Here is a 22,767-nt window from a genome sequence, read left to right as displayed (position 1 = left end):
ACCTTGCTTTATTTTCGTGGAAAATAAGTTTAAGGCAATGTATTTTACTTTTCATTTAGTATAGACAGGAGTATGCATATGGTAATCAGTTAATACTGACTTTCAGCCCTCAACAGCAGTTTCATAGTGGTTGTGCTCTAGACATCTAACTGTTATCCTGTGTCTTCTCCTCCTGAAATCCAGATGTTTTCTGTTCTAATACTTCAAATCAAAGTTCTGTGGAGTAGTAATTACTATTTTGTTATACAGATGTAGCACAGTTAAGCTTAAAGTCCTAACTGGCACCCCTCATATTGCCCCAGTACAAAGAAATAGTAATGATAGTACTTTTACTAATAAACTTAACATATTTAAGAAGGAATATGACACTTAATGGTCCATGTTAGCAAGCTATTGCTGCTTGCCCTAAGTAACTACACTGTACAGGCTATGACAACTACATGTGTACTAGAAGTATTTCTAATACCTATTTTTTTATGCCATATTGTTGTACATGTGTGTCCTACACCTGTTCTTTCTAGTTATTTCTTATTTTAGTTTTTAAACTTAAAATGAAGTTAATTATATATTAAATAGCAAGGATATCATTTCTGGCTTTCTGCTAGTTTCCTATTTATATTCTGTGAGGACTCAGTCTTTTAGTTTGAGACCATATACTGGACAAACAATTTGGCTCTTCCTATTCTAATACCTCTTTTTAAGGACATTTATTATAAATAACTATAGGCAGCCACATACAAAATGCAAAAACCCATTTATAGTAAATACCTCAAGTGAGTATTTTCTAGATGAAAGAGACAGTGGATTTGGTATTGGAAAAAGGAAAACACTAAGTCATCTATAATATGACATTATAATATAGTGACATTTAATAACAACATTCCACAATAAATAGTTACCCATATTCAATATTTCTTATAAAAAGTAGGGCAGATACTCTTGCAGGTTTTGTAGACATTTTACAAAGTTATTCTATTCAGAAAAAGATCTGATGGCTGGAAAGTGGCCAAAATAACGTCATTATTTAAGATAGACTCTGGGAACACTTCAGGAAATTACAGACCATTTAGTTTGGATTCCTTTTCGGAGAAGGGAATCTTAAAAAGCATTTTAGGAGATTAAATGGGGACCATTTAGAAAAGCACAGCTTGATGAAGGATAGTCAATACAGCCTCAGGAATGAAAGGTCATGCTTCACCACCTTTTGGATTTCTTTAACATTACAAGTAACCAGGGAAACAAATAGATATTATACATTCGTTTTTAATTTTCAGAGAGTATTAAGCAAAATTATTAATCAAAGATTAATATCAGTGGTGCCAGTAAAGGAATAAAGCACACAAATTATCTAAGAGGAAAACTTTATTATTCTGAAACGAATAGGAGTAGAGTAACACAGGGCTTTGTATTTCCACTTTATGTTTGTTTAGCAAGAATAGTAATACTAAGATGAGGCTATCCAAAACCACATTATTTAAGTCCCAGCGGAGTATTTAAACATGTTTATAACTCTAAGCAGATGCTGAAGTAGTCTTGTTAAAGTAAATGGAATTACTCAGGTGCTTATATGATCTATAGGGAAGAGAGAAAGCTCAGCCCTTTCTAATATAAGCTCACAGGATTCAGATGAAAACAGTAACGTTCATACAAAATAAGAAACAATCTATGCAACGTTTCCCAGGAAGCTGAAATGATAATTACAGGACGCAGTTTCTTAACCTCTTCCTACTCAACAGTGCTAATACTGACATTTCCCTCTATGACTTTCTGATTCATCCAACTTTATCACCCCACAGTCTACAATTTATTGTGCCCCTAGCTCAGAAAAATTTCAGTTGCTTTAAACAAATGAAAGCATGGTATGACCAATATTTTTCAAAAACAACTCAAAGTTTTGAGTGGCTCTATATTTGGATACCTGAGTAAGAAACTTTTCAGATACCTGGGTAAGTACCCCCACCTCTGAAAATCAATCCCTTTTTAAAGAAGTCCCAAAATAAGCATAATCAAAAATAGAGGCACTCAAAATTGCAAAAGATAACCACTCGTGAAATTCTTAGCTACTGTGTTCTTGGGCTTACTGTAGTTAATGCATCTAAGATTAACTGTAGTTAATGCATCTAAGATTAACTGTGCCACACATTAAATAGAAATATATTTTTATGATGTGGAATTATTAAATGCTTCGTATACCTGTATATATATATATATGTGTATATCTCTCTCTCTATATACACATACATGTATGATATCAACCAAATTCAGAGTACTGTAAAATCCAGTCAGTAAAGTCAATTATTGTATCACTTTATATTAGACATACCACTACTACAAGACTTAGATACATAATATCTTAAAACAGAACAGATTTAGCTAAACATTTATCTGCTATTTCTTCCTGTGATCTTTTTCATTTCTTCTCCAATATCATTAGCAGTTTGGGACTTCAACTGGAAATTGGTTATTACAGAAAAATTCCTTCAAACTGATTTATAGCTGACTGCAATTCTGGAAATGTCATGACAAAATAGTGAATTAGTTTGCATAGCAGCATTTTGATTTTCATTCCTTCTGAGTCCTTCATGGATATCTGGTTGAGACAAAAATGTTCTAGTTAATATATTATAAACATATGTTAACATCACATTACCCTACAACCTCTTTTTGAATGTCTGATAAGGGAAATCCTACTCAGGAAAAGCATGGGGGAGACTGCCAGGATTGAAGGAATGAAAAGATGTTGGAGGATTTCCAATGGCCACCCTTGATATTGCCTTAATCTGGGAATTCAAACATTCTCCAAATCTTTGGCTGAAGACAGTGCTCCTAAAATGAAACACAAGAAGAATTTGATCTCTCTCTCAAAGAAGAGATCTTGGACGTCCAAAATTGTTCACTGAGGTTCCTAATAAAGAAGTCAAGACAAAAATAATCAATTAAAGCAAATAGCATCATCTCATTCTCATTTAAGATAAACAAAGTTTGTACAGAGAAAGAATATCTTGTATAAGACAAGCTGGTATAGTTGGGACACAGGAAAAGCTTTCAGGTAGGTCCCTGATCACAGCTCTATGGATGTAACAATTTGGTGAGGAGACCGCTCCCAAAATCTTGTCTATCTCTTCTAATGACATCATCAGATCTAATTTTATCTCTCTCTCCATACCCTGTATCTATTTGATTCATGGATCACCACTGCTACAACGGCACTACTCTTTCCAGCTGAAGGCAGGGAAGACTAACAGAGGATATTTAAATAAAATAGCTGTATGTAGGATAAATCACATAACTACTTCCTTTTCTAATCCCTGCTTATTTATACCCTTATTTTACTATTTAAAAAGCATATAAATTTCAAGTTGTGTTTTTACCTATTCCCCAGATTATGAACTTAAGGGAAACGCATTCTGTGAGTATTGGCAACACAGTACTTACAAAATGGTAATTAGTTTGATGATGTATACTCTAGATTTAAAAATTAGTCTTTGTGGTTTCACTTTATCACAGAATATTGCATGCCTACTTTAAAACAATAGAAAATATAAAACAAAAAGTGACCCAGAAAAATGATGTAAGATGGATGGACCATCAGCTTATCTTGTGGGTAGATCGAAAATGTACAGTTTGGATGGCCTTCTGTGCGGAAGATGAACCAGTTTTTTAGAGGACAGAGCAACTAGATAAGTCAGGGTATTTTTCAGACTTACAGACGAGAGTTAAAGAGGAAACAAATGAGCATTTATGCAGTACAAAAATCAAGATGTTGAGAACAGACTTAATCAAGACATCAAAGAGCATAAAAAGAAGAAATTATTGAATTGCCTGGGCACCAGTGCTAGAAGCCCAATTAAAAAAAATAAAAAGGAGGAACTGGAATAGCTCAGTTACGAGCATAAAATCAATCTAGTTGGTATTACTGAGACCTGAAAGAAAACACATGATTAGAATGTTAAAATCAATGTTTAGAACTTATTTGAAGTCTGAAGGGGGAGAGGGGAGGTATGGTAGTGTGGCATAAGGTTGGGACTGGTTAAACTTTGTATACCCTAAAGTGCTTAAGCCTCTCCATAATCTGTGTAGCTGCATTACTAGGTGATACTTCTCTGGGAGTCACAAATGTCAGCGTTCTCATGTTTCCAGTATTAAAACAACAATGGATTGTCTAGAAATCATAGATCATGATGTCTTCATTCAAAATTGTTGCCTTTACCATATAGGATTCTATGTTACACCTCATCTTGAGGATGTAAAGAAGAATTCTTGACAGAACAAAAAAGTAATGTTTGTTTAGGTACAATGGCTCATAAATAAATTTAATGGTGGAACAGAGTAAAATGCAAACCAGAAATAAATCATTCAAATTAACTGGGAAAAGAATTTGAACAAAAAACTGTGACTAAATAATTATGAACTGCTTAAGGACATTTGGTGGTGATGAGGAAGTTATCCTCAAACATATTTGCATAACAAAGAAGGGCAGACTAATTATGAAACAAACCTACAGCACAGCCAAGTGAAAGCAGCTGTAAAAACATAACTGATTAGCAAATCCACACCTCCTATAAAAAAAATAGAGGAACAGGAAAGTAAAGGGCAATGGATACAGATCAGAAGAGAGAGGTTAGAGCAAACTAAAAAGAGAACTAAAAGTACAAGAGAGGAATGCTGTGGCTCACAGAGTTAAATTTAAAAAGCCATTAAAAAATTAGGAACAAAAGAAATCCAAAGAGAGATATTGATTCTGTACTAGATTAAAATGGTAGAACTAGTTATAATTAGGCAAAAGCTCTGAATCAATATTTAGATTCTATATTTTGAAAAGCAAGAGGATATTTCAATATTGTCATCTGATAGTGATATTTATTTCAAGAGTAATGAAGAAAAATCTGGTTTAGGCCTCCTTCTCACTCAAAACTTCTGCCTCCCAAACAAATGCCACAAGTACAGGGAGCTAGTACTACAAGACCTACAGAGCCTTGGGTTTTCTGAATAAGTAAACTCTTCAACTTCCTGTTAAAACAGACAGGAATATAAAAGCCATAGGGTCAGACAGGACAAAGCACGATTGAGTCTGACTCCGGCTAAGTGATTAGAGAGCCCAGTTGGGCAGATGACCTTTCAGTTTCTTTACCCTGCTCCCCCTAGGTATGTGTGTACATTTACCTCTCTGAACCATGTGTGAACATTTACCTCTCTGAACCATATGTGGCTGTATGTGCTCTGTATGTTAACATGCACACTGACCCTGCTTCTACAGAACAGTCATTTCTACTTAGAATTTCCCTTTAAGAGCAGGTATAGTCCTGTGGCTGGGGTATTCTTAAAGGTGAGTGTCTCAGGCAGAAGTGGGAGGAAACTGTAGATAAAGAATCCAGATACCTACCATCTGCACTACTCGGTAATGGGGTTCAAGCAAACAATATATGTTTTATATGAGCTGATTTTGTCATAAATCTAGGAATAAAGAAGCTGACAGAGGAATTTTCACAATAGGAGGCTCTAAAGCAAGAATGAATGATGTTGTCAATAACTTAGAGGACACAGTACACATTCAGTTGAGATTTCTCCCTGCAACACTGCTCAGGCTCAGCCTGTACTAATAACAGCTCTTTAGGCCCTCAATTTCAGGCCTTTTGTGAGGAGGGTGCCTTGAATTCTGATCAGGCAGTTACAGCAGGCTTACTGACATCATTGATATTTGTGGCTAAATGCCTCAAAAACACTCTCATGTGTTTTCCACCTGAAGAATATCTTTCTCAGGAACTGAATGTCTTCCTCAGCAGAGGCACAATGGAACACCGCCCACGTCCAGTCCATTTCAGTGTTGCTTTAGACAGATTTCTGATATAACACGATCATGTTGATCATACCAGCTGTCCAAATCAAGATCAACAAAAACTGACTTGTTGGAGCTTTCCAGAGGCCCAGTTCATTGTGGAGGTCCTGGTCATCTCTGTCAGCTATTCAGCAGCAGAATACTGTGTTTCAGTGTGGGACTATTAGCTGTGCTCATCATCTTGCAATTCCATTCAGTCACATGCATATCAGTGGCTCTAAAGTCCAAATCCATATCCAGGCTACTAATACTGGGTAACATGTCCCATTAGATAAAATATTAACATGATTGACTTGATCTTCTGCTCTACTTGCATCTCTTTAATCCTTGTCCAGCCTCAACTTTCCAGTGATGTCTTGTTACAATGAACCAACTTCTCGCTGAAAAGATTTTAGCAACAGCTGTTTTCCTTCCTTATCAACTTTTTAATCCCCCTAATCTACTTAAAGCCAACACATGAGCTTTAGGAACAATCCTAACTACAGATACAGCCTATGTGCAGTGCAGACTATAACTCAAATGATACAGTTCTATTCCCTGACCAGACCAGATGGAAGTATAAACACACTGAATTCTTCTGAGAATACAGGGGTCTGCTGGACCCAGTGCACATATCCCACTCATAACTGGTCTCATGTGATCTGGATGTATAAGTACAAGAGTACTGAGCAAAGGGAGAGGGTATACACTACCTTCTTTCTTGCTGCTGGTTCAGTTGTTATGAGAATACTGTGTTCACTTCAGTGTCCACAGTTTAAGGGCATTAGTAAATTGGAATTGGTTTGAGGTAGAGCCACAATAATAATCAAGGACCTGGAAAACAGGACTAGTGGTCAAAGTTCCAGGAAGCTCAATCTGTTTGGTTTAAAAAAGGATTATCTATGCGACAAAACTGGGCAACAATGTGATTTTACACTGCCTCAGCTATTTCATATTGATTCCTTCTATCGTTGATCTTATTGCTTATGTGCCTTTTTAAGAGGTAGTCCATTTTATTTCAAAGTGAAATAAACAATTTCATGTATGTTATATAAATTTTTTTTTTAGGTATGGTAGTTTGATTCTTAGCAACTTAGTATGCAGCAAATAGGTGTATTTGGCAAACTAGAACTGACTAGCTCAAGCACAATGAATTCATATACTTTCTGCACGCTAAATTCTGCCTATAGACAAACCTAGGAAGAAAGTTAAACAGTGATTCGGCCAGGGTCTGTAAGTTTTTTCCTAAAGAAAGATGAAGTTTGATGAAAGTTATTAGTTTGGGCAAATGCGTAACAAGACTCAGTGGCTGAAATTAAAAGCTATGCAAATTCAGACTATTTTCTCAAGGTTATGATAGTTAATCATTGAAACATACTCAGAGTTTTGGTAGATTTCCCATATCTGGAACTACTATAATCAAGAACAATATGTTTTCTCAAGCATATACTCTAATTCTAAAAGGAATTCCAGGAAATCCTTATATTGAGGTTATGTGGGAGGTCCAACCAGATAATTGCAATGGTTTCTACTGGCTACCTACTACATAAACAACCTAAGAAACTGCGAGTGAACAGCTGTTTGTGGAACAAGCATTATGGTCATGACGCCCTTGAGGGGCAAAGCTCACTACAGAGCCTAACTACAATGCCAGAGACTTGTGATTTGTAATGAAACACAACTTGTAATTTGCTAGTATCACACATTCTGGCTCTTTGGATATCTTCAATAATTTCACATTGCTTTCTGGTTTTACTACATCACAGAATATAAATCACAAAACTTTATCAATACATTAGTAAATTCACTCATTTTAGAAAAATTATTCATAATGATAGAACATATGAATCTATCATGTATAAATTGGCTATTAAAGTCAGTGATTCACAGTGATTAATGTAGGACTCACATGTATATGTGCAGGTAGTAAAACTGTAAAATAAGCATTCAGTAATATATCTTCTTGCCCAGTATTACAGTTCTAAATAATACTGATAAAAGCCCATACACGTGAAGAAGACTGGAAATCCACTTACGATAACAAATGCGGACTTTCGCTCACAAAGAAATTAGATTTAAAAGTAAGTTTTCTAAATTAAAAAATTGGAAATTAAGGCTATTACAGCATTTTCTGTTTATAGCATAAGAGATATTGCTCAAGCATGTTACTGCATATTGTTTAAATACCTAGCTCCTTGCACTTCTTCTACTGGCACCACTTCACTTTGCAGACAGCTTTAGAATAGGCTTTATGCACAGAATCAGCTTATCAAGTTTGCAAAAGCACAAATATGTGAGGATCTGTCACCCTTTTATCTTTGTGAAGAATATTGGGCTAAACTGAACCTGATATTTGGGCAAGCGTAAAGACTTGTGAGGATGCAAGGGATCCCAGCCTTTGAAACACTGGCATAGTCTGCAGAGGGACAAAAGAGAGGGAGGAAAAGAGAAACATTTGTGAAAAAATCCACAGTGGTTAGAAGCCTCAATTACAGACCAACATCCCATTGTGCATTGTTCAATAACAACAGATGGTTCTTTCCCCAAAGCACGTACAATAAATGTGGATTTCAAATTCATTTTCCAGGAATGCTAGGACATTTGTGTGCACACTGAGTTTACTATATAGGCAACAGACTTTTGGAAATAGCATGTATTAGTGGAATAAAGCCAGCCTGAGTTCGTGTATTGTTAAACTCTGTTCACAAGATAAAGGTTATTGTGTAATATTGGGCAAAGATATACTTTCTTCATTAATAATTTACAATTTTTAAATGCCTTTCTACAGTAGCTATAGAATTTATGCACCTGACACAGGGTGTGAATGAGAAAAATAAAAGATTTTGCATTCTGTCACTGAATGACCTTGAGAACCATAGTACAAATTAGAAAATATGTTCTATGTTTGTTATGACAAATGTATTTTCCATAGGTTATGGTAATTAGTTTTAAGATGATAATAATTTAACAGTCCCTCACTTCCTCAAGTACTCTGGCCTTGGATAGCTCGAACTTTCACATAAACATTACCTGCAAAATCTTTGTATACATTTTTAACACCCCACACTCTTCCCTCTCCTTGAAATATGTTTAAAGATAGTGTGGTTTAATGAAAGGCCAGATTAAGCTGTTTCATGGTCTTATGTGCCACAGTTGAAGTAAAATTAAACTGCTGTGTACACAGACATATTATTAAACATATATTTTCCTATTCATTTTTATGAAAATCTTTTTCTTTTTTTCTTTAACAAAAAAGAAATGAGCTTCCCCAAAGGATACATCTTTCACAGGGAGCAGCATCAACATTGTTTCACTTTCATAGGCTTGGATCTAGGACTAAAGTTCTCCATTAAATTCCACAGCTCAGTTCTTAGCAGCCCTGATAATGATGAACTAGCCCATATATCTCATTACAAAACTATTAGAAATGGAGTACATCAATGCTATGACTCTTGGGATCTTGCTACTCTTATGCACAAACCCTCTTCCAGACAGCTATGATGATCGATCTAGCCATGATGTATATAGGGTCTACGGAACTCTCTGGGAATTTCCAATTTCTCTTTCCCATACCACTCCCCCCCCCCCCCCCTTTTTTTTTCCAGAAGCTGATCTTGTGAAGTTACTAAGGGAGCAACAAAATTCCTCCCAAAATCTCCCCAGTTTGTGGGGAGATTACTATGTCATCTATAGCACTGTAATGAGCTAAAATGTTCCATGCACACAATGAAATTATGTTGCCTATAAAACTGTTAGAGGAGAACAATGCCTTCCCACACATAAGGCATTGGCTCCATTTCTGGTCCCTTAACTTGCCAGTCATACTAGGCACTATGCCCAGAACTCCCTCTCACATTTCCTATCTTTCTTTGTTCTCAAAGCTTTTTGAAGTCCTTAGACCAATCAGGTGCAATCTTCCACCTCTTTCCAAACTCCTCCTTATGTTAGCCATCATCTGGTTTCTTTCTTCTTCAGATTTCTTTTTCTCCTTCAAGCAAGGTTCTTGTTCTCCCATCTCTTGGATCTGTTTGCACATAGGGACCAAGCTAGAAGAACATGTATCTGCACTGTTTCTCTACAGGAAAGTATCTCATTGTGGTACCCTGAGTGGATGGTATATAGTAGATTACACTACTTCTCTCTGCATAACTGATTTGTGGACCACAACTGTCAGAAAGGAGCTGTTGGATACATCCGAACCCTATCAAGAGCAAACCAGTTGCACAGAACCCAGAACGACATGAGCCTGTGCTGCCCTCCCAAGCTGCAAGAACTAATTCTTTGCACCTACTTAACACAGGACCAGGTAACTTTGCCTTAGCTCTAAAGATTGGCCTTCCTTTTTCTGCTACAGTCAGCAAACCTGAGCAGATCTGCCACACACTTTCTTTGAGCATAGGTGATTATTATTATATTAGAGACTACATTTTTCCACATTTTACATCATAAAGTCTACCCTTCACATCCACAATAGCAGGTACAGGAGGTATTTCTGTCTTCTGAGCAAGTCTTCCTCTGACTTCCACTTGCCAAAATTTTGTGCACTTGCACATAGTCCAGAATTTTCCAGAGGTCCTTCCAAAGGGCATACAAGGCCATGGTTCAGAGCAATGGTGCTGAACATTTATGTCAGAAATTGAGCTGTGCTCAGCTGCAGACGCTGACTCAGCTGTTATGCAGACACCTGGCAGATACAGCCCTTCAGCTGCCATCTGTGCTGCCTGCACTGAGCAATCACTTCCTAGTAATCTTAGGGTAAAAATGGAGGGGAAGAAGGAGTAATAACTGTGGAGAAAGGAGAGTGCAGTAAGTTTAATATAACCTCTAATATCAAGAAGTGTAGGTCACAGACTAGTTGATTCTGCTTGCAACCAAAGCAATTTTCACAGTAGGTGATACACAAAATTATCCTAGACTCATTCAGTTTTTTAGAATAATCCAGGAGAATTACACACACACAAAATTCATATTGTATCTAAGGTAGTAACAGTCATCACTACAGGGGCTGTCTGACAGATATGTGCTTCCAAAGACTCCTTCAGAGACATCACAAGGAGAAGCCATTAGCTTTTTGTAATCTGCGGAGGGTAGTAAGTTCTGAGTGACATTATCAGGAGAGCTGGTTTTTACAACAATATCTCTACTTGCTGGTAACAACACTTACCTTCTCCCACTAGAATATCCAGAATAAAATAATGGGGATATCTGCTGGCAGGAGGAAGTCATATTCTTTAATACCCAACTGCATATCACATGTACAGGAGCACGTGCCAAAAACAGAAATTAGGACAGAGGAAAGAAATAGTGGGAAAGCAATGCAGTATGCCGGCGGCCTCCTCATGCCTTTTGTACTAAAAGGGAGACAGCTAGAGGATGACTATTTTGACAATTCCTACAGCTAAATCTACCTTTCGCTTACCTTCCCTACCTTTCACAGAACTCATCGGAGCGTTCCAGATTAAGCTGGGCTGCTCTCAGCATTAATAGGTTTCAGAAATGGATTATAGGGAATAAATGGGGTAAATTAGTAAATTCATTTGTACAATGGCAATCATGCTCTCAGCTTTTATAATTGGGCTTTTGTTCTCAGGCCTTTTCATATGTCTTTTTCTTAGAGGTATCCTCATGTGTGAGAGCTAAAGCAGCTCCCTCACAGACAGCCTTTTCCTTCCCAGATGCCAGCAAAGGATTAGCCAAAGAATTATTTCTCACTTTGTTTTCTTTTCTGTTTCTCTGTGTGTTTGCTGTCTGTATCTGTTTCTGGCCAGGTTTAGAGGCTATATGAATTCTTTATGTTCATTTTTTAAATATAATTAAACACTTTTTTGAATAATATGTATAGGCTAGTCCAGAAATACTCTTAATACAGATATCTTTCTCTAATTCACTTTCATTTGTTTTTTATAAATTACTCATTGCATCGAGTATTCAGGGAAAAAGTAGGCCTTTCCTATATGTTAGTATTTTTAGTATGTAATGCAGTAAGATCAAGATTTAAAATATTCTGCAATACTACAAAATAATAAATGATATTTCATAAGCTGTGATCATTTTTCTTACGGAGTTGCTAAGGTAACACAGTGGAATTTGTGGTTCAGTTTTGTTCAGTTGATTATTTATTACATTAAAAAAAGAAAGATTTTTATATTAAGTTGTATTTATTATTTCTGTAACCTCTGCACTTCTCCATAGGCTTCCATGCAAGAAATTAAGGCAGCCTGCTGTTTGGGAGAACCTTTTCTCATGGGAGAGTAATGTGGGGAGAGGGACAGAGCCCTACATAAATAGCTAGGTGGCTTGTTGCTCCTATAGAATACTCAGATGATAGGAGATTTTCATCTTCTATTGAATTTCCTTGGTTCCGCTATTATGTGGTAGATGCTTGTTCTTCTTGCATGATTGGCTAACATCTGGCATTACTCTTTGATGGAGCTCTTCTACGGTTGGCCAAGCTGAAGACTTAATTTCATCAAGCTCAGCATAACCATGTCCTATCCACTTTGAGAGAAGTGGCAAGCCTCTCAAGCCTTTGACCCTGTTGTTCTGTACTGAGGCTTCTCTTATCTTTCCCTTCTTGGGGTACCTGGCAAGCTTGGTAAGTGCCTGTGCTGCAAAGCAGCGCACAATCAGCTGGACAGGCTTTGCTGCACTTGCTTTGCATCCTGTCCACTGTCCCTGTAATTTCAATTCAATGTCATTACAGTTCCTCGTATTTAAAGGCTTCTGTGGAAACTACCCACTTCAGTATTTATTTTACTGATTCATGAATATTTAAAAAACATTCCTATTGGAATAATAGAAGCTTGTATTTTAATTAAAAAGTCAGGTGACCATCAAATACCTATAGATTGTAGTTTCAGTGCATGCAGGCTGTTCTGATGATACAACCTTTTGGGAATCTCAGTTTCAAGGCTTAGGAATGACCTTTCTTACCCATCACTTCAGTAACTCCAACTTGCTGCTCGCATTGAATCAAGCAAATGGTATGAATGCATGAAGTGCTTATTAAGTTTGATGCTTTTGTTCATTAGTTTACTGCCTTCCCATCTGCCCTTTACTTGTAGTAGAGGACTTAAGACAGAAGCTGAAGTAAATGCAGTTATCCTGCTGTTGTCTCTTTAGCTTTCATTAAGGAAGTTGGTGCAGGGCTCACACTCATTCTCAAAACCAGCCCATCATCTAAAAGTATTTACATAAGACTCTTTGCATTATATACCAACCTCTGCAACACTAGTATTAACTACTGACATCTGCCAAGTCTGAGTAGTAAGTGCTTTACAGTATCAATTCATCCTAAGCAAAAAGCATGTTTGAGTGCTGCAGTGCTCTTGTTAATGCCAATAAGAAGTATCAGAGCTCATATGACACCTAGGAGAAATTAGTACCCACATTCAAAGAAAAGCTTTTGTTATTTCCCAGAGTATTATGTGGACTTTATTGAGATGACTGCATCTGACACCTGCTGTAATATAAAATGCAGCTATAATTAGCCAACTGATGCTCTCTGCAGTTTAGGTCGAATCCCTTCTGTGGGAATTATGCTTTAAAATATTCAGAACTCCAAGTGGCTCTCATTACATTTAATTTTTACTTAGAATTAGGTGGTCTAGAAAAAAAATTTAGGATTGTAATAGCCCCCCGCTGAATGCCACACAGCAATGTGAAAACCCATAGATTTTTTTCCAAATAAAAAAATGAGAACAGCAGACTACACTACAGCCTTCAATTGAAGTCTGGCTTTGCTTAATTGTACTTTTTGCACTCATCAGTCTCTCCTCTTCAGAGCAAGCTACAAAAATTGCCTGAATAGCCAAAGAAAAGTTTCCCACAGTCACTGGCCACAGAAAAACACCATTGTCCTTCCTCACAGTTTGATGGACAACATTTCTATAAATGGGTAGCCAGTCTGTCAATGGTACCCTTGCTGAAAAGGCAAAAGAAGAGAACAGATTCTGCCAATATCTGACAAAGCATGTTAACACATAATCAGGCATTCACTAGTCCGGCAGCTGCCCCTGGGACCTTCATAACACAGGTGCCTTTAAGCCATTTCCTATTCACAGATAAAGGAAACAAGCAGGAGATACCTGGGAAAGGAGCAGTCTATTGTGGCCTGTCAAATGTCCATCTTCTAGGCTGCCTGCATAAAAACAGAAAGAACATAAAGAAAACTTCAGCATGAACCACTAAATTATAAAACAGCAAAATACTCCCTAACTCCATAACTTTTCTCTTTCTGTACATTATAATAATAATAGTTTAAAAGAGTGGCAAAGGAGCACAATGCCTTATAAGTAGTATCTTCTTCATTCTTTTTACTACATCAAACTCAGCAAAAGGTCTGTCATGTCCCCAAGGACAAGAACTAGAACAAAGCCAGAAGTGGTGGTTCCAGGACTATCACCTTCACCCACTGCTTCTTTGGTATGTTTTTCCATGCCTACTCTCCTCACTTCTGCACCAGGCTGAGGTTATTAAATTCATCGTTTAACTATGGAAATAAGAATTTTCTGATGGACCAGTCTAGTATGACTAAAAGATGATTTAAGCTGTAAGACACAGACTCTTTCCCCCTTTCTCACGCACTTTATCTTAACAGCATCATTTTCACGATAAGCTAGTCTCAGTAAGCCTAATAAACAAGTGGTATTTGATAGCCAATGTTACCTAAACATGAGTAAGTGGAGCGATAATTTTAGCAGATCACTGTAAGACAACAGTTAGCTTTATGCAAAAGAAAACATTTCCTTTTTGTGATGGCACATAAACATGCCTATCTCATATACTCAGCATATTAAATGCCAAAATCTATATCCCCAAGCAGGAACTTTGCTTTCATTTAAATCATAGCATTGATTTCTCATGGACAGTTAAAAACACAGATGGTGCTTTCAGTAGCACTACCTGCATGTTTAAAGTTAAACTCATGAAAAAAAACTTTATCAAAGTCTATAGAAGTTCCTGATGTAAGCACCACATGGAAGCAACAGGGAGAAAAAGGTTCCGGAGATGTACCACAACCGAATTGCCCTGATGTTCTGGGGAGGCTCCTGCAGGCAGTGCGCTGTCTTTGGGAACATAAGCTGCTGCAGTGCAGCACAAAGCAGTCGCAGCAGAAGGCAGAATATGGCACGGTAAGAATAAGCAAATCTGAAAAGCCCTTCTGTGCAGTTCTTTATGAATCAATGCTGTCTTGCTCTCTCCTCAAACAAAAATGTTCCAAAAAGAACAATTATGATTTCTCACAACTATCATTCTCCCACCAGATCTACTCTTAAAAACACGCTACCTGTATCTGTATGGATTTTAAACAGGAAAGCTCCTGAGCACTTGCAATAAAGTTATTCAAATGGAATGCATAGCGATAATGAAATCAAGCTGAAATCAAGAATTACAAAGATGTAGTTAAAATATAGCATCATAACAAAATGAAAAAATACAGGAGATGCCCATTGTCATTTTTTCTTGGTCAGTTTTGAGAATTCTGTGTAGTATGAGGTTTCTCAGAATTCCCCATACCTGTGCAGCTGAAATGCAGATAAACTTCTCAACTTTTAAAAAGGACCTGTTGTTCTCTGTTGAATCAGCCGCAGGTCATTATCAAACTTACAACCTAGGCCCAGTCTTGCAAAGGCTTTTACACACAGGCTTAGCTTTATGCACATGAATAGTCCTTTAGAATTCATTAGAAAGATTTGCGCACAAAGTAAGCAGGTGCATGAGCAGTTTCACTGAAGGATTGGGACCCAAAATGTCAAAGACTCCATATTCCCTATTAACAAATACCTCTTCTGTATCAGAAAAATACTGACAGTGTAAAGATGAGTGTGATCTTTTGTTTTCTAATTTACAATGGAGATCATTCAAATAACTTGATAGTTACTTTATATCAAAGAAGGGGCATTATGCACTTATTCGTATCGATGTAGAAGTTGAAGAATATTGCAGGTGGTATGAACACAGAGTGAGATTTCCAGAGGAGCTTAAAGGATTTAGGTGCCCATCTTACATTGTAATATGGATATATTAACCTATTAAGACTATTTTGAGAGGCTCAATTTGACTGCATAATATAGGTATCTAATTTCAACTATCAGTTCATGAATCCTATATTGAAGTGTAGATCTGGATCTGGTTCCTGAATTCAGTGAAGCAGCCTGCTAGGGGCCTGGAAGATTGATCAGGCCAATAATGACAGATATGGTCTATTAGATGTAATAACTGCCCAGGTTCTTGGGCACAGGAATTTATAAGCTAAACTGCTGAACCAGGAGGTGATTTTAAATTCGGGCAGGCTAACAGTTCTTCAGAAAAGGCTAGAAAGGGTGTATGTGTAGCTAAGCTAAGCCGAATGGTGAAAAGCTTGTACATAGCACAGATGAAGAATCCTAGTTTAAATATTCCTAAGCCTCTGTCACTATTATTTCTTTTAAAATAATAGTCAAATTACACTAATAAAGATGCAAGCTACAGCCTGTAAAAATCAAGCACTCAGCAATCAAGGAATCCCAAAAGTTAAAGTTTCTCCGAAGTAAATATGCTATATTCCTGTTTTCCTGTTAAATATAGATTTTCAAGTGTCCCATTAAACCTGAATTAAATATATAATATGTGCAGCATGTACATATTAATGCAGTGGAAAATTATTAATTTTTGGAATATCTTGAGGTATAAGTGCTTAATTTCACAATGCTTGTATCAATTTACTGGCAGTTTACAGATAAGGGAAACACTGTGAGCATAGATGCCACTCTGCAAGATAAAGTCTACATTTTCACGTGATAGCCTCACAAGGAAATTACAGAAATAGGGTTTATAATCAAACCTTCTAAAATAGATATAGAACTGTCTAAAATTTATGAACATGGAATAATTGAAATAATAGTTCACTGCCTTCTAAGAAGAGCCATTGAGCTGATCCTTGCAGAGGCCAGTTCTTGTTCCAAAATTATGTAACATCTTAATTAATGAACTGAAGAATGTAGTGCAGAATATGCTGATCTTATTTGCAGATGGCAGCAAGAAAGAGGGGGCAGGCAGGAAGTTAAAACTGAAACGTGTTAGTAAACTCACTAAAACAAAGACATAAACAATAATGACCAAAGTAAAGCAAAGCATATAGCAGTATTAGAAAATCTCAATTGTAAAACAAAAGTAGGATTCTGAAAGGACCATGGGTCTATGTGCATGGCAGAATAAGGATATTAAACACAGTAGGTAATAGCTCCACGAGGAACTTGCCCTTTAAAAAGAATGATAAAATTAGTGCAAGTCATAAATAAAATATATTGTTAGGGTTTTCTTTTCAATTCCACAGGACGTGTCAAACAAATCAATCCCAATCCTGTCTAAACAGAGCTGTTTTAATTTTGATAGAGTGAGAGAAATACCCAAGAGGTCAGCAAAGACTTCTGCACTGAAGGAATGAAGCTCCCATTTGAGAATTAGATTTGCAATTTAGACCCTTTATTTGATGAATTAATTAAGCCTATGGCTACATTTTAAGGCCGTAAGCTGAATTTTTTTTCAGCAAGCCTAACTGCTTAAAATTAGGCACCAGCTTAAGCACCTTGCTGAATCAGAGCTCACAGTGTTGGCTGGAGTAACAACAGAACTGAAGCATTCTTCTTCTGAAATGAATACTGGAAAAAATAAATACAATCTTTTATTCTGGAAGACACTTTGTTATGTCCCATTCTATTTTAATCTTGAGAGTAGGCTACTATCAGCTTTCTACTCATATCTTGAGATAATTCAGAAGATGAACCCAGCACACCGATAATCTGGATATTGAGGAAAGCATTACTTTTACAGCAATGAGTGCTGAGCAGCACCACCTGCCTGGGGCTCTAGGTGGAATTCAGGGTATTGTTTTTTATCTTTGAAGCTCCAAATAATTCCAGTTTAATTTTTCTGAAAGGTTGTCTCTTTTGCCTTTCCATGCTGCTACAGCTGACACAAGCAAAAGTAGACAGCCTGAGCTTTTCAATTCCGGAGAAAAATCTGCTTGCACATTACAGGCTCCCTAGCTCAGCACTTCACTCTTCAGGGCATCAAACCTCAACCACTGGTACGTTCTGGAAAGCACTCACCTCCCTCTGAGTGTCAGTTAGGGACAAAATTTAAGTGTGAGTTCAGAAATTATCTTAACATTATGACCATCAGAAGAAATAGTGTGAGTAATTATGGCAGTGGTGACCAGCAAACACAACTTGTGTCAATTTACTAAAGTTCACCGTGATTTTAAACTATTTAAAGGCACCTAGAGCTTGAAAGAGGTGCATATCTTTATCATTTTACAAACTAAATAGAAAGAAGCAATAGGCCAGAAAATCTCAAACAATTAGATTTGAGTGCAGCGGAGGAACTTAAGTGTTTTGCTGTTTATCTTTTTCAAGGTTTTTTGAAACCTCCCCTTTTGGGGGAAGGGAGGAGCCTTTTATGTGCCCTAGAGATCCATTTCAGGGATGAAAGGTGCAGAAGATATAATCATATCATGATAATTCTACCCCTAAATGTTGAAAGCCATTCCAGATTCTTCCCTTCCTTAGTAGTCACATCATTAAAAATGTGAGAACTGCCATTATTGCCAAGTTGCATATATTTAAATCTTCCAATCCTTCTTTCTAAACCAGTGTATCTACCTCCAGCAATCCATTTTCTAATTTTGTAATGTAATATTCCATTTTCTAAGCCAATTTTCTACAAATTCCCTCCAAATTACCAGTATCTTGCCAGTAACAAGAGCTTCCAATATTTTATTGTTTCACCAGCTTTACCGAGCGTGGCATGTAATTTCCTCTGCCTTTATGTAAGGCCTGGATTTACTGTGGCCAGTTTTACTGCCAAGGCGGTTGCAAGTGTACTCAGCTTCCCCGAGCACTATGTGCAGTGAGCATATAACCATCTTTTGGAACTCTTCTATTCTGATCGCTCTCGTCCATTAAATAGGAATGCTTAACAGACTTTGTCTTAGCTGTATCAGTGTGTGTTTCCCCTAATTTGTTCTCATTTTCCCACATGTTCTGATGTTTCTAATCTCTTAAATCCCTTTGGATTATTTCTCTGTTCTCATTCATATTTGCACAGGGTGTTACATAATTTAATCTGTCAAATTTCAGCTGATACCAAATGTCTTCATTCAGCAGCTGCAAAATGGATCAAGACCCTCTGAGGTAACAGTGCCTTCTATATCAATAGGAATTATTAAGTTTTCTCTAAAAGGAAATATTTGCCATCAGCTCTCTGACATTAACCATCCTGCAGACCTCATGGTCTCTTGCCTACTTTTCTAGCAATGATCACTGAATAAGTGACAGAAGATCACCTCCACCTTCTCTTGATATCCTCCACATTCTCACGTCCATTGTCCCTTGTATTTCCATACGTAACACATATGGCAGTGTCACCACCAGTATCTTCCTGACAGTACTTATCTCTTTATTTTTCAGCAACATGTGAAATTGTTTTTGTACCCACAGAGCTCTTGTAGAGATAAAGATAACATGCTTGCAAGCAAAGGAAAGATCTTAGCTCTCTCCCACTTAGTAAAGCTACACCTAACAACTGCAAAATTAGACACACACCTGCTCCATGATTCCAGGAAAAGCAACATTTGTCTGAAGTGGAATTTATCAGGTAGCTGAACATTTTTCACTTTAATTTAAAGCTTGTTTCAGATGTCTGGCCTTCATCTATCCTTGGAGGTCATTTGAGATTCAGGAAGAGCAAAATGCATCCTCTGACACTGAGCAACAATGAATACCAGGGTATTATATCAGTGCTTCACATTCTATTCTGGCCAGCAAATTACTTCCATGTTTATTCAGGGTGTTACAGTGTTTGGCGGGGGAAGGGAGATTGTATTTTCCTTCAGTCTTGAAAGCTTCATGATTTGGATCAAGTGAGAATGACAACATTCTGCAAAGTTGGTTCAGCTGTCTGTCCAGAGATAGCACTGCAGGAGTCACAGGCAGGGCAGGCGCAAGCAGCTGCTCCTTGACCATAAACTGGAATTAGCGTTGTTGGACAGAAGTGCAAAATAATATTCTGCCATCTTTTTTGCCATTCATTGCCATGGCCTATATATGTGTTTAAGATGTTGTCTTTTCGTAAGAGCAGTATCTTTGCAGGAAATAAGTGAAAATATAGATTAACTCTACATTTCTGAGCTTCAAAAATCAGGAAAGCATTTGGCAGTAAGCATTTTAAAACCCAAAGAGTGTTTCTTATCATCCAAATCCAGCAAAGTGCAATCTAGCTTGTTTTAGGTAAGATATTGTAGCTCTCCATGTAATATATTTATAAAACTTTAGCACTGAAGTCCTCTTTGGAAATAATTTTCCTCTTCCAGACTAGGACTTTCTGTATTCAAGTCTTTTCAAATATTTAAGTTGGTTGCTGCATGGAGACACAGAACACTAGGTTTACTGGGAAGTATTTTCACTAAATTAACCTAAGTTTAGTCTTCATACTTGAGAGAGGAATGCCTTTAAAATATCTACCAAAATATAATTTAAATAAATTAATCTGCATGCTAACATTTTTATTCAAGAATATCAGTCTGCTTTACCGTTTGTATATATGGCAACACACACCATTTCCCAGTGGAACAGAAAATATATCCTCATGTTATAGGTACCCTGATGTAAAGAAACTGTCATTTTAGCTCTGAAGACTAGCCTTCAGGTACATGCATGATGTTTTCCCAGTAGAAATATCAGCTTCAGCACTATACTACATGCTGAGCTGATCACTTGGGACTTACCTAACAGTAAAGCTCTAAATGCACGATTTCCATTGTGTTTTTACCAGGGATAGTAAGTGCATAGCAGTCAGTCTGTGGTAAATAACAGGTGTCTTAGCAGTGAAGACAAATCCTGAAGCTCCAGAACTTGCTTATGATCATGCAAAAGCCTCCCAAAGGTTTAGTTTAACAATAGCAGCTAGAAAACAAGTACCAGTTGGAATGGCAATACCACCTGGAAAAAAGAAAGGGTGGTGAGGACAATGGGACACAAAATGAAACAAAACCATGGATCACAGCACTTTCTCAACATCTCAGAAGGCTTAACACCATATGAAAGGGAAACTACACACATCTGGTTTCTGTCTATTGCAGAAAGATAGTAAGGGGCCAGACATGTAAGCTAGGTGAACTAACTGTAGAAGCAAGCAAGGAATTCCCAAAAGGAGTAATATCATCTGACTACTTTCTACAGTCCTCAGTTTCCTTTGACTAGTTAGCAACTTCCTCAACATCCTTCTTGTTGTTGTTCTCTTACCTTCATTCCTACCATCATCCCTTTCCTTCCTCTCTCTTTCCCTCACCTCTTCTCTCTCAGTATCCTTTCTGTTTACTGTTTTAGTCTTCCCTCTTCAACCATGCCTTTAGCATAATTTATACCTACAATATCTCAACATAGCAGTAAAATGTAGAATTACTTTGTTGTTTGCCAACTTCACAAACTATCCGCCCATTCTGATATTTTTGATCTGCGGGCATCCTCTGCCCATCTTGTCTGTTTAGATGTCCTCTTGCCCTTAACGTTCCAGCATTGCTTACGAATGGTCTCTGCTCAGGATTTTGCAGTTACTGCAACTGCCATGACATAAGATAGGGAAGAAAGCAAAATGTCAGGACTGCCGTATGGTATACAGCTATGTGATCTTCCCTATACCGAAGGAGCAGAACTGGCCCATAAGCCTAGAAGGACCTTCCTCAAGAGAAGAGAAAGGATGAAAAGGACCAAGAGAAACAACTAATTCTAAAGGAAAACTACTGAGAGAAGGGAAATAGGAAGAGAAATGAAGTTAGAGGATCAAACGTAGGGTATCAAAGGAAATACCAGACAGAAAACCTTTGTCAGCACCTACTGTTCTAGGAAAGAACTCAAGCAGACTGTCTTAGAAGAGATACAATCATGCAAGCCCCATAGTCAGAGTACTCTGATAAACTTGCTCCTTGTGGTCTGATGAAGAAACAACCTTGCTGTAGCCAGAAGGGTCAAGGCTTTGAAGGGAACTACAGACAAGCGTACCAAAGTGAAGGTATATCCAGCAAAGCACAGCTGAAACAAGCACACTAATCTGATATACTCTCAATAAACACATGGTATACCTCCCTCCATGAAAGAGCACTCAGTTAGGGTACTCCTAAAAATGTGCCTGCCTTTGGCCAATGCTCACAGCTCTATGGAGTCCCTTAAACTGGGCAAGAAGGCAAACAAAAGGGTGAGGGGGTAAGGTCATCCCCACCTTCTGGGGCACAGGGAAGGGAAACACCACAGGAGCAACTGCAGTCCAGGGTTCAAAGCCTGGTTATACCAAAAATGCCAAAGCAGCAGCAGAGAGGTGAGCCTATGTCACCGGGTCCAGACTGTGACTTTGCAAGCAGCAAGGTGGTCTTCCGCAATGGGCCTGAGCTGCAAAAAGCTTCAGAGTCCGAGGGAGGTCAGCAAAGGGAGTAAAAGCTATGACGTTCCCTCAGCCATGGGAAACAGAACTGCTTGCCATACCGGAGAGCTCAGATTTCACAAAAGAAGGTGCTCCGCGCCCCCCCCACACCCCGAGAGCCCACATACACTCCAGCCCGGGGGGCACCAGAGGAGGATGGTCAGCGCCTGGCCTGGGCCAAGCCAGGGCCTGGGCCTGACTCTCCCGGGCCCGAGCCGCACTGTAAGTGCCCAGAGGCGGCCCTGCCCACCCAGTTCCTACACACTTTATCACGGGAGCCCCCAGAAGCGCGGGGAGGCAGCGCTCAGGACTCCCCCGGGGAGCCCCGTCCCCCTGGCGCTGCTCCCACAACCGCCTCCACCGCGCTCAGCCCGCCATGGCGGCGGCAACGCCCCGCCGCCGCCGCCGCCGCCCCGCCCGCAGGGCCGCCGCGCTCCCCGCTCGCACGGCCGGCCCGGCAGCGCCGCTCGCCATTGGCTGCGGCGCCTGCCCATCAG

At 38.3% G+C, this 22,767-nt stretch overlaps 1 long non-coding RNA gene across 1 annotated transcript; it reads right to left on the bottom strand.

Moving 5' to 3' along the window:
* Positions 1 to 1,447: 1,447 nt before the first annotated feature.
* On the bottom strand, positions 1,448 to 22,674 carry LOC138067503 (uncharacterized). Its single transcript, XR_011141585.1, has 4 exons — positions 22,073 to 22,674; positions 20,583 to 20,796; positions 13,903 to 13,955; positions 1,448 to 2,590 (listed from the first exon to the last, which is right to left on the bottom strand). It is a non-coding gene; the product is annotated as an uncharacterized lncRNA (long non-coding RNA).
* Positions 22,675 to 22,767: the final 93 nt, after the last annotated feature.

Source organism: Struthio camelus, chromosome 5, assembly GCF_040807025.1.
Source record: "Struthio camelus isolate bStrCam1 chromosome 5, bStrCam1.hap1, whole genome shotgun sequence".
Taxonomy (NCBI): domain Eukaryota; kingdom Metazoa; phylum Chordata; class Aves; order Struthioniformes; family Struthionidae; genus Struthio; species Struthio camelus.
The sequence above is the reverse complement of the archived record's forward strand: the minus strand, read 5'-3'. Positions and strand labels throughout refer to the sequence as shown.